This window comes from Berghia stephanieae, chromosome 3 (genome assembly GCF_034508935.2).
Source record: "Berghia stephanieae isolate SIO BIC M18660-M18661 chromosome 3, UCSD_Bste_1.3, whole genome shotgun sequence".
NCBI classification, from domain to species: Eukaryota; Metazoa; Mollusca; class Gastropoda; order Nudibranchia; family Aeolidiidae; genus Berghia; species Berghia stephanieae.
In genome coordinates this window covers 70,703,698-70,721,638 of record NC_088362.1, presented here as the reverse complement: position 1 = coordinate 70,721,638, position 17,941 = coordinate 70,703,698, and the positions used below count along the sequence as shown (strand labels likewise).

General features: G+C 35.7%; 8 non-coding genes across 8 annotated transcripts; all 8 read left to right on the top strand.

Moving 5' to 3' along the window:
• The first annotated feature begins 318 nt into the window (after window positions 1–318).
• On the top strand, window positions 319–433 carry LOC144969742 (U5 spliceosomal RNA). Its single transcript, XR_013644823.1, has one exon. It is a non-coding gene; the product is annotated as a U5 spliceosomal RNA (small nuclear RNA).
• An 851-nt stretch (window positions 434–1,284) lies between these two features.
• On the top strand, window positions 1,285–1,399 carry LOC144969744 (U5 spliceosomal RNA). Its single transcript, XR_013644825.1, has one exon. It is a non-coding gene; the product is annotated as a U5 spliceosomal RNA (small nuclear RNA).
• A 920-nt stretch (window positions 1,400–2,319) lies between these two features.
• On the top strand, window positions 2,320–2,434 carry LOC144969736 (U5 spliceosomal RNA). Its single transcript, XR_013644817.1, has one exon. It is a non-coding gene; the product is annotated as a U5 spliceosomal RNA (small nuclear RNA).
• An 859-nt stretch (window positions 2,435–3,293) lies between these two features.
• On the top strand, window positions 3,294–3,407 carry LOC144969745 (U5 spliceosomal RNA). The gene has a single exon (XR_013644826.1). It is a non-coding gene; the product is annotated as a U5 spliceosomal RNA (small nuclear RNA).
• Window positions 3,408–4,327: 920 nt separating this feature from the next.
• Window positions 4,328–4,441, top strand: LOC144969805 (U5 spliceosomal RNA). Its single transcript, XR_013644874.1, has one exon. It is a non-coding gene; the product is annotated as a U5 spliceosomal RNA (small nuclear RNA).
• A 929-nt stretch (window positions 4,442–5,370) lies between these two features.
• On the top strand, window positions 5,371–5,486 carry LOC144969743 (U5 spliceosomal RNA). Its single transcript, XR_013644824.1, has one exon. It is a non-coding gene; the product is annotated as a U5 spliceosomal RNA (small nuclear RNA).
• An 885-nt stretch (window positions 5,487–6,371) lies between these two features.
• LOC144969747 (U5 spliceosomal RNA) lies at window positions 6,372–6,483 on the top strand. Its single transcript, XR_013644827.1, has one exon. It is a non-coding gene; the product is annotated as a U5 spliceosomal RNA (small nuclear RNA).
• A 1,945-nt stretch (window positions 6,484–8,428) lies between these two features.
• Window positions 8,429–8,543, top strand: LOC144969740 (U5 spliceosomal RNA). Its single transcript, XR_013644821.1, has one exon. It is a non-coding gene; the product is annotated as a U5 spliceosomal RNA (small nuclear RNA).
• Window positions 8,544–17,941: the final 9,398 nt, after the last annotated feature.

Genomic DNA, 17,941 nt, shown 5'->3' with positions numbered 1-17,941 from the left:
GCAATGCATTCCTATTCGTATTTAGTTCGAACGTAATAGATCATTTTATCAGTTCAATCCAATTTATTATAATTATCTCCCTTTCCTTTTAGTAAAACTATATTATTTCTCTATTCCATCGACTAGCGAAAATAAATCAATTTTGAAATAATAATTATCTGTAACAATTATTGTTTTAAACATGAGAGATTTAATGTACGTATAAAATTGGAGTTTTAAAAATTAATAGCCCGTATGCATTAATTTACATGCTAAAAGCCAAACCTACGTGATAAGTTAAAATAATATTCATTCCCTCAAAATACATTCAATCGAAAGTTACTCTGGTTTCTCTTCACAACGCATAAATCTTTCGCCTTTTACTAAAGATTTCCGTGGTGAGGAGCAAAATAATGAGTCTATAGACTAATTTTTCCAACCCTCTATGAGGGTGACATATTTCAAAACATGAATGGCCTGTGACACCAAGAGCATTCTTGATCAACTTTTTTCTATGAATTAGTTTCTCCAACTTTCTCGAGTTGTGAGTTTTTGAGGCATCCATTGCTGTTCATTTGTATGCTTGTGTCTGGTTTTTTTTCGTTTTTTTTATTTGTTTTTTGTTTGTATTTTGGAGGGGGGGGGGGGGGCGCTATTGACAGGGTGTTCAAGCTGTAAATGATTTCAGCAAAAAGGGAGTCAGGGAAATTTATGGTCTGCTGGAGGGAATGCAGTGAGAAGTATTATCACCCATCTGAAGAAAAAATCTGCGAACCTGAGACAAATTCCAAATAAACATTACGAGAGAGGTGTTTACAGACTTGACAAGGGCTGACACATAATATACGTATCGTCTGCTATTGAACCCTATTGCCACTCCAGAAATTTCCCCTTCTCTGTAGTCGAGTCTCGGTATATGATCTCACACCAGGAGGGTTTACAAATTTATCGAATGGACTGCAAAGATTAAGTAGCATTGACATGTGTACAATGCATTCCTAGTCGTATCTAGTTCGAACGTAATAGATCATTATTATCAGTCCATTCAATTTATTATAATTATCTCCCTTCTCTTTTAGTAAAATTATATTATTTTTCTATTCCATCGACTATCGAAAATTAATCAATTTCGAAATATTAATTATCTGTAACAATTATTGTATTAGACATGATAGATGTAATGTACATATAAAATTGGAGTTTTAAAAATTAAGAGCCCGTATGCATTAAATTACATGCTAAAAGCCGAACCTACGTGATTAATTAAAATAATATTCATTCCCTCAAAATACATTCATTCGAATGTTACTCTGGTTTCTCTTCACAACGCTAAATCTTTCGCCTTTTACTAAAGATTTCCGTGGAGAGGAGCAAAATAATGAGTCTATAGACTAATTTTTTCCAACCCTCTATGAGGGTGACATATTTCAAAACATGAATGGCCTGTGACACCAAGAGCAGTCTTGATCTACTTTGTTCTATGAAATAGTTTCCCCAACATTGTCGCGTTGTGAGTTTTGTTTGAGGCATTCATTGCGTTTGAGTTTTGTTTGAGGCATTCTTGTGTCTTTTTTGCTTGTTTATTTGTTGTTTTTTTCATTTCTCTTTTGTGTTTTCTGTTTGTTTGTTGTTTTTTTTTTTTTTTTTTTTTTTTTTTTTGGTAGGAGGGGGGAGGGGAGCTGTTGACGCTGTGTTCAGGCTGTAAAATTATTTCAGCAAAAAGGGAGTCAAGGAAATTGATGGTCTGCTGGAGGGAATGCAGTGAGAAGTAATATCATCCAGCTGAAGAAAAAATCTGCGAAACCTGAGACAAATTACAAATTAACATTACGAGAGAGAGGTGTTTACAGACTTGACAAGGGCTGACACATAATATACGTATCGTCTGTTATTGAACCCTATTGCCACTCCAGAAATTTCCCGTCTCTGTAGTCGAGTCTCGGTATATGATCTCACATCAGGCGGGTTTTACAAATGTCTTGAATGGGCTGCAAAGATTAAATAGCATTGGCATGGCGTGTGCAATGCATTCCTATTCGTATTAGTTCGAACGTAATAGATCATTTTATCAGTTCAATTCCAATTTATTATAATTATCTCCCTTTCCTTTTAGTAAAACTATATTATTTTCTTATTCCATCGACTAGCGAAAATAAATCAATTTTGAAATAATAATTATCTGTAACAATTATTGTTTTAAACATGAGAGATTTAATGTACGTATAAAATTGGAGTTTTTAAAAATTAATAGCCCGTATGCATTAATTTACATGCTAAAAGCCAAACCTACGTGATAAGTTAAAATAATATTCATTCCCTCAAAATACATTCAATCGAAAGTTACTCTGGTTTCTCTTCACAACGCATAAATCTTTCGCCTTTTACTAAAGATTTCCGTGGAGAGGAGCAAAATAATGAGTCTACAGACTAATTTTTCCAACCCTCTATGAGGGTGACATATTTCAAAACATGAATGGCCTGTGACACCAAGAGCATTCTTGATCAACTTTTGTTCTATGAATTAGTTTCTCCAACTTTCTCGAGTTGTGAGTTTTTGAGGCATCCATTGCTGATTCATTTGTCATGTTGTTGTTGGTTTTTTTTTCTTTGTTTTTTTTTATTTGTTTTTTTTTGTTATTTTGGAGGGGGGGGGGGGGGGGCGCTATTGACAGGGTGTTCAAGCTGTAAAATGATTTCAGCAAAAAGGGGAGTCAGGGAAATTTATGGTCTGCTGGAGGGAATGTAGTGAGAAGTATTATCACCCATCTGAAGAAAAAATCTGCGAACCTGAGACAAATTCCAAATAAACATTACGAGAGAGGTGTTTACAGACTTGACAAGGGCTGACACATAATATACGTATCGTCTGCTATTGAACCCTATTGCCACTCCAGAAATTTCCCGTCTCTGTAGTCGAGTCTCGGTATATGATCTCACACCAGGAGGGTTTAAAATTTATCGAATGGACTGCAAAGATTAAGTAGCATTGACATGTGTACAATGCATTCCTAGTCGTATCTAGTTCGAACGTAATAGATCATATTATCAGTCCATTCAATTTATTATAATTATCTCCCTTCTCTTTTAGTAAAATTATATTATTTTTCTATTCCATCGACTATCGAAAATTAATCAATTTCGAAATATTAATTATCTGTAACAATTATTGTATTAGACATGATAGATGTAATGTACATATAAAATTGGAGTTTTAAAAATTAAGAGCCCGTATGCATTAAATTACATGCTAAAAGCCGAACCTACGTGATTAATTAAAATAATATTCATTCCCTCAAAATACATTCATTCGAATGTTACTCTGGTTTCTCTTCACAACGCTAAATCTTTCGCCTTTTACTAAAGATTTCCGTGGAGAGGAGCAAAATAATGAGTCTATAGACTAATTTTTCCAACCCTCTATGAGGGTGACATATTTCAAAACATGAATGGCCTGTGACACCAAGAGCAGTCTTGATCTACTTTGTTCTATGAATTAGTTTCTCCAACATTGTCGCGTTGTGAGTTTTGTTTGAGGCATTCATTGCCGTTGTGAGTTTTGTTTGAGGCATTCATTGCTGTTCATTTGTTTGCTTGTTTATTTGTTGTTTTTTTTCATTTCTCTTTTGTGTTTTCTGTTTGTTTGTTGTTTTTTTTTTTTTTGTTTTTTTTTTGGAGGAGGGGGGAGGGGGAGCTGTTGACGCTGTGTTCAGGCTGTAAAATTATTTCAGCAAAAAGGGCAGTCAAGGAAATTGATGGTCTGCTGGAGGGAATGCAGTGAGAAGTAATATCATCCAGCTGAAGAAAAAATCTGCGAAACCTGAGACAAATTACAAATTAACATTACGAGAGAGGAGGTGTTTACAGACTTGACAAGGGCTGACACATAATATACGTATCGTCTGTTATTGAACCCTATTGCCACTCCATAAATTTCCCGTCTCTGTAGTCGAGTCTCGGTATATGATCTCACACCAGGAGGGTTTACAAATTTATCGAATGGACTGCAAAGATTAAGTAGCATTGACATGTGTACAATGCATTCCTAGTCGTATCTAGTTCGAACGTAATAGATCATTTTATCAGTTCCATTCAATTTATTATAATTATCTCCCTTGTCTTTTAGTAAATTTATATTATTTTTCTATTCCTCGACTATCGAAAATAAATCAATTTCAAAATATTAATTATTTGTAACAATTATTATATTAAACATGATAGATTGAATGTACTTATTAAATTGGAGTTTTAAAAATTAGTAGCCCGTACGCTTTACTTTACATGCTAAAAGCCAAACCTACGTGATAAGTTAAAATAATATTCATTCCCTCAAAAGACGTTCATTCGAATGTTACTCTGGTTTCTCTTCACAACGCATAAATCTTTCGCCTTTTACTAAAGATTTCCGTGGAGAGGAGCAAAATAATGAGTCTATAGACTAATTTTTCCAACCCTCAATGAGGGTGACATATTTCAAAACATGAATGGCCTGTGACACCAAGAGCAGTCTTGATCTACTTTGTTCTATGAAATAGTTTCCCCAACATTGTCGGGTTGTGAGTTTTGTTTGAGGCATTCATTGCCGTTGTGAGTTTTGTTTGAGGCATTCATTGCTGTTCATTTGTTTGCTTGTTTATTTGTTTGTTTGTTTTTCATTTCTCTTTTGTGTTTTCTGGGTGTCTTTTTTTTTTTTTTTTTTTTTTTTTTTTTTTGGAGGAGGGGGGAGAGGGAGCTGTTGACGCTGTGTTCAGGCTGTAAAATTATTTCAGCAAAAAGGGGAGTCAAGGAAATTTATGGTCTGCTGGAGGGAATGCAGTGAGAGGTAATATCATCCAGCTGAAGAAAAAATCTGCGAAACCTGAGACAAATTACAAATTAACATTACGAGAGAGAAGGTGTTTACAGACTTGACAAGGGCTGACACATCATATACGTATCGTATGTTATTGAACCCTGTTGCCACTCCATAAATTTCCCGTCTCTGTATTCGAGTCTCGGCATATGCTCTCACATCAGGCGGGTTTTACAAATGTCTTGAATGGGCTGCAAAGATTAAATAGCATTGGCATGACGTGTGCAATGCATTCCTATTCGTATTTAGTTCGAACGTAATAGATCATTTTATCAGTTCAATTCAATTTATTATAATTATCTCCCTTTCCTTTTAGTAAAATTATATTATTTCTCTATTCCATCGACTAGCGAAAATAAATCAATTTTGAAATAATAATTATCTGTAACAATTATTGTTTTAAACATGAGAGATTTAATGTACGTATAAAATTGGAGTTTTAAAAATTAATAGCCCGTATGCATTAATTTACATGCTAAAAGCCAAACCTACGTGATAAGTTAAAATAATATTCATTCCCTCAAAATACATTCAATCAAAAGTTACTCTGGTTTCTCTTCACAACGCATAAATCTTTCGCCTTTTACTAAAGATTTCCGTGGAGAGGAGCAAAATAATGAGTCTATAGACTAATTTTTCCAACACTCTGTGAGGGTGACATATTTCAAAACATGAATGGCCTGTGACACCAAGAGCATTCTTGATCAACTTTGTTCTATGAATTACTTTCTCCAACTTTCTCGAGTTGTGAGTTTTTGAGGCATCCATTGCTGTTCATTTGTATGCTTGTGTCTGTTTGTTTTTTTTTTTTTTTCGTTTTTTTATTTGTTTTTTGTTTGTATTTTTTTTTTTTGGGGGGGGGGGGGGGGGGGGGGGGGGGGGGGGTGGCGCTATTGACAGGGTGTTCAAGCTGTAAAATGATTTCAGCAAAAAGGGGAGTCAGGGAAATTTATTGTCGGCTGGAGGGAATGCAGTGAGAAGTATTATCACCCAGCTGAAGAAAAAATCTGCGAACCTGAGACAAATTACAAATCAACATTACGAGAGAGGTGTTTACAGACTTGTCAAGGGCTGACACATAATATACGTATCGTCTGTTATTGAACCCTATTGCCACTCCAGAAATTTCCCGTCTCTGTATTCGAGTCTCGGTATATGATCTCACACCGGGAGGGTTTACAAATTTATCGAATGGACTGCAAAGATCAAGTAGCATTGACATGTGTACAATGCATTCCTAGTCGTATCTAGTTCGAACGTAATAGATCATATTATCAGTCCATTCAATTTATTATAATTATCTCCCTTCTCTTTTAGTAAAATTATATTATTTTTCTATTCCATCGACTATCGAAAATTAATCAATTTCGAAATATTAATTATCTGTAACAATTATTGTATTAGACATGATAGATGTAATGTACATATAAAATTGGAGTTTTAAAAATTAAGAGCCCGTATTCATTAAATTACATGCTAAAGGTCGAACCTACGTGATAAATTAAAATAATATTCATTCCCTCAAAATACATTCATTCGAATGTTACTCTGGTTTCTCTTCACAACGCATAAATCTTTCGCCTTTTACTAAAGATTTCCGTGGAGAGCAGGGTTGCCAGTTTGGCATTTTAAATGCCAGATTCCAAAAATCTGGCATTTTTGAAAACCGTTTGGCATTAGAAAAATCATTTGGCATTTGGCATTTTCATTTGGCATTTTCTTTTCTTGTATATTATACTTCAAATGACACCTTTTCTCGACCGTGGTGTAGTGGTTTAGCACTCCACTTAGTAGTCAGTAGGTGAAAAATTACCCCAACAGGAAATTTAGTATAATTTAAAAAAAAAAAGAAAAGAAAACACGCAAGCCACCAGGATATGATAGTAAATTGTCTATCAAAAGTGAGTAGTTTTCTTAGAGGGGGTGGGAGTCAACAGACTTTGGCATTTTTTTGAGTGTTTTGGCATTTTTTGAGTCTTCTCCTGGCATTTTGTTGAAAAATAATCTGGCAACCCTGGTGGAGAGGAGCAAAATAATGAGTCTATAGACTAATTTTTCCAACCCTCTATGAGGGTGACATATTTCAAAACATGAATGGCCTGTGACACCAAGAGCAGTCTTGATCTAGGGCTACTTTGTTCTATGAATTAGTTTCTCCAACTTTGTCGAGTTGTGAGTTTTAAGGCATCCATTGCTGTTCATTTGTATGCTTGTGTTTGTTTTGTTTTTGTTTTTTTTATTTGTTTTTTGTTTGTATTTTTTTTTGGGGGGGGAGGGGGGGGGGTGGCGCTATTGACAGGGTGTTCAAGCTGTAAAATGATTTCAGCAAAAAGGGGAGTCAGGGAAATTTATGGTCTGCTGGAGGGAATGCAGTGAGAAGTAATATCATCCAGCTGAAGTAAAAATCTGCGAAACCTGAGACAAATTACAAATTAACATTACGAGAGAGGTGTTTACAGACTTGACAAGGGCTGACACATAATATACGTATCGTCTGTTATTGAACCCTATTGCCACTCCAGAAATTTCCCATCTCTGTAGTCGAGTCTCGGTATATGATCTCACACCAGGAGGGTTTACAAATTTATCGAATGGACTGCAAAGATTAAGTAGCATTGACATGTGTACAATGCATTCCTAGTCGTATCTAGTTCGAACGTAATAGATCATTTTATCAGTCCATTCAATTTATCATAATTATCTCCCTTCTCCTTTAGTAAAATTATATTATTTTTCTATTCCATCGACTATCGAAAATTAATCAATTTCGAAATATTAATTATCTGTAACAATTATTGTATTAGACATGATAGATGTAATGTACATATAAAATTGGAGTTTTAAAAATTAATAGCCCGTATGCATTAAATTATATGCTAAAAGCCGAACCTACGTGATAAATTAAAATAATATTCATTCCCTCAAAATACATTCATTCGAAAGTTACTCTGGTTTCTCTTCGTAAAATTATTTCAGCAAAAAGGGGAGTCAAGGAAATTTATGGTCTGCTGGAGGGAATGCAGTGAGAAGTAATATCATCCAGCTGAAGAAAAAATCTGCGAAACCTGAGACAAATTACAAATTAACATTACGAGAGAGAAGGTGTTTACAGACTTGACAAGGGCTGACACATAATATACGTATCGTCTGTTATTGAACCCTATTGCCACTCCAGAAATTTCCCGTCTCTGTAGTCGAGTCTCGGTATATGATCTCACACAGGCGGGTTTTACAAATGTCTTGAATGGGCTGCAAAGATTAAATAGCATTGGCATGGCGTGTGCAATGCATTCCTATTCGTATTTAGTTCGAACGTAATAGATCATTTTATCAGTTCAATTCAATTTATTATAATTATCTCCCTTTCCTTTTAGTAAAACTATATTATTTCTCTATTCCATCGACTAGCGAAAATAAATCAATTTTGAAATAATAATTATCTGTAACAATTATTGTTTTAAACATGAGAGATTTAATGTACGTATAAAATTGGAGTTCTAAAAATTAATAGCCCGTATGCATTAATTTACATGCTAAAAGCCAAACCTACGTGATAAGTTAAAATAATATTCATTCCCTCAAAATACATCCAATCGAAAGTTACTCTGGTTTCTCTTCACAACGCATAAATCTTTCGCCTTTTACTAAAGATTTCCGTGGAGAGGAGCAAAATAATGGGTCTATAGACTAATTTTTCCAACCCTCTATGAGGGTGACATATTTCAAAACATGAATGGCCTTTGACACCAAGAGCATTCTTGATCAACTTTGTTCTATGAATTACAGTTTCTCCAACTTTCTCGAGTTGTGAGTTTTTGAGGCATCCATTGCTGTTCATTTGTATGCTTGTGTCTGTTTTTTTTTTCGTTTTTTTGTTTGTATTTGGGGGGGGGGGGGGGGGGGGGTGGCGCTATTGACAGGGTGTTCAAGCTGTAAAATGATTTCAGCAAAAAGGGGAGTCAGGGAAATTTATTGTCGGCTGGAGGGAATAAAGTGAGAAGTAATATCACCCAGCTGAAGAAAAAATCTGCGAAACCTGAGAAAATTACAAATCAACATTACGAGAGAGAGAGGTGTTTACAGACTTGACAAGGGCTGACACATAATATACGTATCGTCTGTTATTGAACCCTATTGCCACTCCAGAAATTTCCCGTCTCTGTATTCGAGTCTCGGTATATGCTCTCACATCAGGCGGGTTTTACAAATGTCTTGAATGGGCTGCAAAGATTAAATAGCATTGGCATGGCGTGTGCAATGCATTCCTTGTCGTATCGAGTTCGAATGCAATACATCATTTTATCAGTTCCATTCAATTTATTATAATTATCTCCCTTGTCTTTTAGTAACATTATATTATTTCTCTGTTCCATCGACTATCGAAAATATATCAATTTTAAAATATTAATTATCAGTAACAATTATTGCTTTAAACATGATAGATTTAAAATACGTATACAATTGTAGTTTTAAAAATCAATAGCCCTATGCATTAATTTACATGCTAAAAGGCGAATATACGTGATAATTTAAAATAATGTTCATTCCCTCAAAATACATTCATTCGACTGTTACTCTGGGAGGGGAGTGGTTCTAGCTGTACAATTTTCTCAGCAAAAAGGGGAGTAAGGGAAATTTATGGTCTGCTGGAGGGAATAACGTGAGAAATGATATCACCCAGCTGAAGAAAAAAATCTGCGAAACCTGAGACAAATGACAAATTAACATTACGAGAGAGGTGTTTACAGACTTGACCAATAGTTTCTCCAACTTTGTCGTGCTTGTTTATTTGTTGTTGGGAAGGGGGGGGGGGGGGAATGATCTGCCTAAAAATGGATGACATAATTACACACCTAGAGAGAGAGAGAGACTATAGTTTCATATTAAATGGCATTATCAATTGTTTTTCCTTCATTCTATTTAATTTTCACAAATCCTTTGTTTTGTTAATTGTTTTTGAATAGAAGAGGCATAACAATAAAATTACATCATGATTACTGGGTTATAAATAAAAAATTTTTTACTCGACAAGCCAGTGAAAATCTTTAATTAAAACTTGTATTTATAACCCAATAAACGTGCTAGTATAATACTGTACGGAGCTGTGGAGTTTTAAAAAGTAATTTACAAAAATGAACTTATTAAACACGGCTCAAAACCCTTCCTCGGTCATAACAAAAACAGTTAAAACACAGGTCTCAAGTCAGAATTTTTAAAAAGGAGGAATATATCGCGGCTTCTGCGGGAAGCGCATTTATTTATAATTAAATAACATGCGAATCATACTATCTATTATCCTCTTGGTGATTGATCAGCACATAAGGCTGACACGATGGAACGCCATCGTTCTCGGTTGGAGGCCATTTTGTGATCTGTCCACTAGTCCTAGCTTTAGATACAATGTTCTGGGTCACAGGTCGATTTGTGAACTGCCGATCCAGACTTCAGTGGTATGTGGAATTGCTCCTCTCCTACCTTTCTTATCGTTCTTTGTTCCTGTGTCAGTGTCTGTAACAATTGGGGTTGTTGTTTTTTTTCTGAGATCGGGTCCCTATGCTGATTCCCCAGACTTTGAGGGCCAAGATTGTTTTGAGATTCACTCCCAGAATGGCTGCCTTTCAGGGCTCTTGAGTCCGTTCTACCATTTTTTGGTTTGTTTAGAGTGGCCTTCTCCTTGACGATTGCCAATAAAATCTGATGACGTTCGTCTCTCCAGTTTGTGCAGTAACCCTAGCACAAGGTGACTGATGGGTGCTCGGGCTTGCCAAAGGGCCTCGCATGATTTGGTCCGGTCTGGTGCACAGCTACCCCCTATCCCCGCCTGGGGACCCGCCGGGTTAGAGTGTTTGCCCTCCTGGTGCTTGACAATCGGAAATATCATACCTACTATAAACAGGGGAGGAAATTTTATGCTAAAGAACTAATAAACACATATACGTCCCTTGCAACAAGGCTGTTTACAATAATTTTTGAAGATGTATAGGTACTACTTACTAAGGGCCCAGAGCCCAAGCTAAGAAAATTGCAGAGGACTTTAAATAGCGGAAATCCCCTAAAGAGAGGAAATTCATCACAGTAAAAATCCAGAGGCGAAAGGTACTTAGCACTAGTGCGTGAAAGAGCGGGTTTGTGCCAGAAACAATCCCTGTAGATTCGATTGTTAAGCCCACTGGAAATTATATTTCGGTGATGGTGATGATGATGATGATGATGATGGCGGTGGTGGTGGTGGTGGTGATGATGATTGATTGATTAAATGGTGTGGTCATCATCATCATCATTATGATGATGACGATGTTTTCATCTGTGATAGTGGTGTTTAGCTGATGACGAAAAATAAATAAATAAAAAAATAATGAAATAAAAGGCCACGTAACTGACAACCGTCTTGTTACTAATTTGACGAAAGTTGGAAAATAAGAATTAACAAAAGTTCACATCCAGACCATGTTATTGAAAGCGCGCCGGATATCAACACCACTACAATCACAACAAAAAGATCTCGACGAAACTCGAAACGACCAAATCTGAACTGAAGACTCAATGTCATGTAAGATTGAAGAAAGTGAAAGACACAAAACTGCAATGGTAATATAAACTGTCAACTTTATTACGCTTAAATAAACCTGTTCGAGGAATCAAAAAAGCTTTTTCGCTGACTCCACTGGTATTGATTTTGAGTGCGGGTAGAGAGGCAGCGATCTTAGAGGAACGGCAAGGCCAAGGCACAGAATTGAATAAAAGAACGGAGCAATCCTGAGCTCTACCACTAACGCTACTCTAGAACTCTAGACTCTAGGCAATCTAAATCTAACACTACACTCATTAACCACACCACACCATTAAACTAACACATTTCTTGACTGTGACTCTTCTTACTCTGGTATTTACACACAATACTTACACTTACACTTTTGGACATTGGGTTTCAGTTTCTTTCATGATTCATGGTTTTGAGTTTGATTGTTGATTGTTGGGATTGCCCCACCACTCTACTCTAACTTCTAACTCTGAACTCTAAACTCAGAAATTCAGTAGGACTAAGTAGAAGTAGAAGACAGTCTGAGTCTTGAGTGATTTTTTTTTTTTTTTAATCTTTGACTTTGATACAATTAATTCATTCTTATACTTATACTTATACTTATAACTTATTATTATAGACCGCCTAGATGTGATTATTCAATCAATCCGATTATTCTCAGACAGGTATTGATTTTGAGTGCGGGTAGAGAGGCAGCGATCCGAGAGGAACGGCAAGGCCAAGGCACAGAATTGAATAAAAGAACGGAGCAATCCTGAGCTCTAACACTAACGCTACTCTAGAACTCTAGACTCTAGGCAATCTAAATCTAACACTACACTCATTAACCACACCACACATTTCTTGACTCTTCTTACTCTGGTATTTACACTTACAATACTTAAACTTACACTACACTTTTTTGGACATTGGGTTTCAGTTTCATGGTTTTGAGTTTGATTGTTGATTGTTGGGATTGCCCCACCACTCTACTCTAACTTCTAACTCTGAACTCTAAACTCAGAAATTCAGTAGGACTAAGTAGAAGTAGAAGACAGTCTGAGTCTTGAGTGATATTTAAAAAAAAAAATCTTTGATACAATTAATTCATTCTTATAGATGTGATTATTCAATCAATTCGATTATTCTCAGACTTGTCTGAGAATAGGAAAATGATTATTCTCAGACACGTCTGAGAACAAGAAAATTGATTATTCACAGACACTTTTTTAAAACTCCGCTCTTTTAAACATTTACTCACATTCCAGAATATGGAAAGTTTCGAAATGCACATAGAAATAAGATAAAAATAATAATGATAAGCATAGTTATATAGCGCTTTTCGTCGAAACCTCAAAGCGCTTTTTTTTTTAATATTTAAAAAAATTAAATACAATTCAACCAAAGTATCAAAACAATTAAGAGCATAAAAGGGCATCAATACATCATCAATATAAATGTCACATACAATACATTTAAAATTCAATTCAGTATATTTTTCTGAAAAGATATGTTTTCAGGGCTTTTTTGAAAGTGTCTATTGAGCTCGAGAATCTCACAGATTGAGGGAGATCATCATTCCAAATCGTGGGTCCGAATTTCATAAGTACCACAACTACTCCTACAACCACACCGCCTCATCATCATCACTACCACTACAACCACCACCACCACATCATCATCACGACCACTACTACTACAACCACCACAACCACATCGTCATCACTACCACTACTACTGCAACTACCATCACCACATCATCATCTCTGCAACTACCACTACTACCACAACCACCAGTACCACATCATCATCACTACCACTACTACTACAACCACCAGCATCACATCATCACTACCACTACTACTACTACAATCACCACCACTACATCATCATCACTGCAACTACCACTACAACAACACCACTACCACATCATCATCACTACCACTACTACTACAACCACTACTACCACATCATCATCACTACCACTACTACTACAACCAGCACTACCACATCATCATCACTACCACCCCACTATTACTACAACTACCACTACCACATCATCATCACGACCACTATTACTACAACTACCATCACTATTACAACCACCACCACACATCATCATCACGACAACTACTACTACAACCACGCCACCACATCATCATCACTACCACTTCTACTACAACCACCACAACCCAATCGTCATCACTACCACTACTACTGCAACGACCATCACCACACCATCATCACTGCAACTACCACTAGTAAAGTACTACAACCACCACTACAACATCATCAATACCACTACTACTACAACCACCACCTCCACATCATCATTACCACTTCTACTACAACCACTACCACCACATCATCACTACTAATACTATTACAACCACCACCACCACATCATCATCACGACAACTACTACTACAACCACCACCACCACATCATCATCACTACCACTTCTACTACAACCACCACAACCCAATCGTCATCACAACCACTACTACTGCAACGACCATCACCACACCATCATCACTGCAACTACCACTAGTAAAGTACTACAACCACCACTACAACATCATCAATACCACTACTACTACAACCACCAGCAATCAATCATCACTACCACTACTACTACTACAACCACCACTCCACATCATCATTACCACTTCTACTACAACCACTACACCACATCATCACTACTAATACTACTACAACCACCACCACCACATCATCATTACCAATACTACTACAACACCACCGCCACATCATCATCACTACTATTTTTACTACAACCACCATCACTATCACATCATCATCACTACCAATACTACTACAACCACCACCACCACATCATCATTACCAATATTACTACAACCATCATCATCACTACTATTTGTACTACAACCACATCACCACCACATCTTCATCATTACCACCAGTACTACAATCACCACCACATCATCACTACAAATACTACTACAAGCACCACCACCACTCATCTTCATCAATACCACCACCACTACTACTACAACCACCACCGCCACATCATCATCACTACCACTTCAACTACAACCACCACCACCACATCATCATCACTACCACTACTACTTCAACCACCACCAGCACCACCACCATATCATCATCACTACTACTACTACTACTACTACTACTACAACAACAACCACTATCACATCTTCATCATCACTACCACCATTGCTACAACCACCAACACACATAATCCTCACTACCACCAGTACTACAATCTCTACCATTAGGTTTTGGAGCTTTACTTCATTTGAAATAAGGAAACTTTGGAATTGTATTTGGCAATGTGTTTATGTATCATAATATAATCCTAATCAGTTATCTATTTAGAACTATACAATATGTAAACACAATGCCAAATACCATTTCAATTCCTTTTTCTTGTATGCGGAAATTCCTCTTTCGGCATTGAAATTCCTACGAGTGGTGTCTGAAACTCCTGTGAGCTAAATTTAAAGTTGGCGTCTCTGGTTATCATTCATCTTGTTCAACCTTCATCCAATGGCAGGAGCTATGGAGGGGCTAAGGGGATGGCGGATAGCTTAATGCTGTTGTACTGCATGTATAAAATGACTCTAAGGCACTTCATCAAACCTGGTTTAAAGTTAAAGGTAGTCTTGGATATCATAAGAAAAGTTTACTCATATGGATTGGCATGTGTGCTAGAGATGCAGCACATGATGTAAATCAATTCTTGTGGTCAATCAAAATATCTCAAATTACACTTATTTATTATGAAAGGTGCCATATCAACAACACCGTTTTTGATTTTTCAGGATTTTGCTGTTGATTCATGATGTCTGTGTGGTGAAAAGAAATTGACTTTCATTCCCACTGTAAATTCCTCTTATTGGCAATTTAGCACCACAATTGGAGAAGCCAAAAACTTGCTTAACAATGGATGTTGATTATTTTATGGAATCTCTTGTGTCCAACCTCTCACCAAATGCCAGTCCCCTCCAATCTTTGAGTCCTAGGAAAGGGAGAAAAAGCCCGAGGAATCCAAGTGTGTTACAACCGGGAATCCTGACCTTGTGGATGAAGGAAGTGTGGATATTTATGGAGACATTCTCAAGGAACCTCAGTCCACTGATGGAGACATCACACAACTTGGTAACAATGAGGTAGGGTGAACAATATCAATAACTTAATCTTTTTAAAAATTTGCTTAGTTTCTTTAAACCAGATTATATTTCATGATATTGTAATTGTAGTAATTGGAATTACTAATTACCCAAATAAATACTTACAAATTATTATGAACCATCGTGTTGACAGGTGTGACTAGAGCAACCAGCTCTTTCAGTCATATATATACTAATTTTTCTTTGGTGTTTCCCTACAGTTTTGTTCTGAAACCATATAAAATGAAAGTTTCAAATAACCCCTTTTAAAAAATAATTTTTTTTTTTTCCATTTTTTATGTCAATTTGCTCTAATATAGAATTGCACCTCAGATTTTATAGGTTAAATAAGCCATTTGTCACACCCTTGGATTTTTTTCTTAGAATCGTTATTAGGGATGTCATCTGTGTGACTGCTTCATGGTACAGATCCATTTCTGATTTGTCATCTCTACTTCTATTTTTAGGAATGTGTCAAAGGTGTAAAATCTCCTCTTTTCCTTAATCACTTCTCTCTCCTTGTTATTGGACATTAAACATGTTTTGTTCATTTTGACCGATATAATGGATATAGTATTATTATTTCCTCCTCAGTTGGCACCAGAGGGTGCAGCAGCGTCTGCTTCTAGCAGTAAAATGAATAATGATAGCATCAAGGAACTGACTCAATTTCTGAATTAGCTTCACCGGATAAATGTGAATTGGAAAAGGTAAGAAATCAACACTTTTTACGCTCTTCTTTGTTTTTTATGGCATCCAATTAGAGAGTGGGGTGGGGTTGTTTTCCCTTGAGATGTCACTCTTGCTGTGTCTTTTATTGGATAAATTGTTTTATGAATTGATGACAAGTTTTTTCGTGACCATTATGTTGGAGTGAACTAGGTGTTAGAAATTGAATTTATAGCACGATATGATTTATGGAGCTGATTTCTTACATTGCAAAAATTCAAAGTTCTTACTTCCATCCTGAAATAATACCATTTTGAGACAGTGGATCACATTTTTGCAGACCAGCTGACTACTACATTATTTCGTTAGAATTACGAATTTTTGGGTCGAAATTGACAATTATATAAAAGACATTCTTAATTCAATAAGCTTCTCGAAAAAAAGTTTTGATGTCAGAGCTAATATATATATAGAAGTTGAAAGCACTAATTTAACATATTTAAAACAAAATGATAATTTTTAAAAGTAGTTATAATATTAATTATGTTATTACCCCCGAAAACTACGATTTTTTCCAATTTCAAATAGGTTGATGTATTTATGAATATTATCTAATTTTCAGTTTTCATGTTTTTGTTTCAGCTTAAAGCAAGAATCAATGAACTGACTCTGACCAACAAGAAGCTTAAATTAGAGAATGATAATTTAGTGGTTACAAAAACCCAGTTATCCAAAAACATCTCCTGCCCGTTTTGACATGTCGTAATGAATTACAGAGCAAAGATAAAGAGATTGAACAGTCAGGTATTATAAAATCATCAAACCTTTAATGTTAAGACTGAATTGTTTTTAAATCATGTCATAATTTCTGTAATAACTTAGAAAAAGATCACCCCCTTTCTACAAAGTGTTAAATCTAGTGAATTCGTGAAAACAGGTTCTATCTCATTCACTTGAAAACAATTTTGAAAAATTATTTATTTCAGTGATTTGATTTTGGTGTTTTAGAGTTAACATGCCAAATGTGCCATCTTGAGTCAAGGTTAATCAGACCAGTTTTTTGTAATCTTGTGGCTTAGCTATTCAATTATTTTTTTTTTTAATGTCGCAAGTGCGATAGGATTCTTTTATATAAATACAAATAGTCATCTTTTCTCAAACTCATTTTTTCCCGATTTTTGATTTATCATACATTATTTAGTTTGTTTTTTTTTTAGATTAGTAGATAAATAAATTCTCCTTTTTTAAATTGAAAAAAAAAAGCCTAGTTTGACCATACTAGACTGAGGTTGTTTAGTTTTGTTTCCATTCCATGAAAGTAAATAGAAGTAAAAGGAAAAAGTACAAGAGAAATATTGTGAGTAATGTTATAAACAAATGACGACTCATGGATAAGTTGAGTGATAAAATATATGTCTATTGACAAAATAATTGAATAGTTGCATCACAATGTATGGGTTAGAGCAGACATGCCTATTGGATTTGTCCCGGAATTATTTTAAAAAATAATGGCTGTGTCGGAAAATATGAAAGTTTACTTTTTGTCCTGGAACTTAAAAATTTAACCAGTATATTACCACCTAGAAGTTTAGAAGTTATGCAATTATGAACTATTGTGATATCATCATCATCATCCCACCACCGTCCTACCACAACAACTACAACTACACCCATTACATCACACCAAAGCTACCACAACATCTCTTCCACCACAACTCCAACAACCACCACCACATCATCATCTCTCCACCA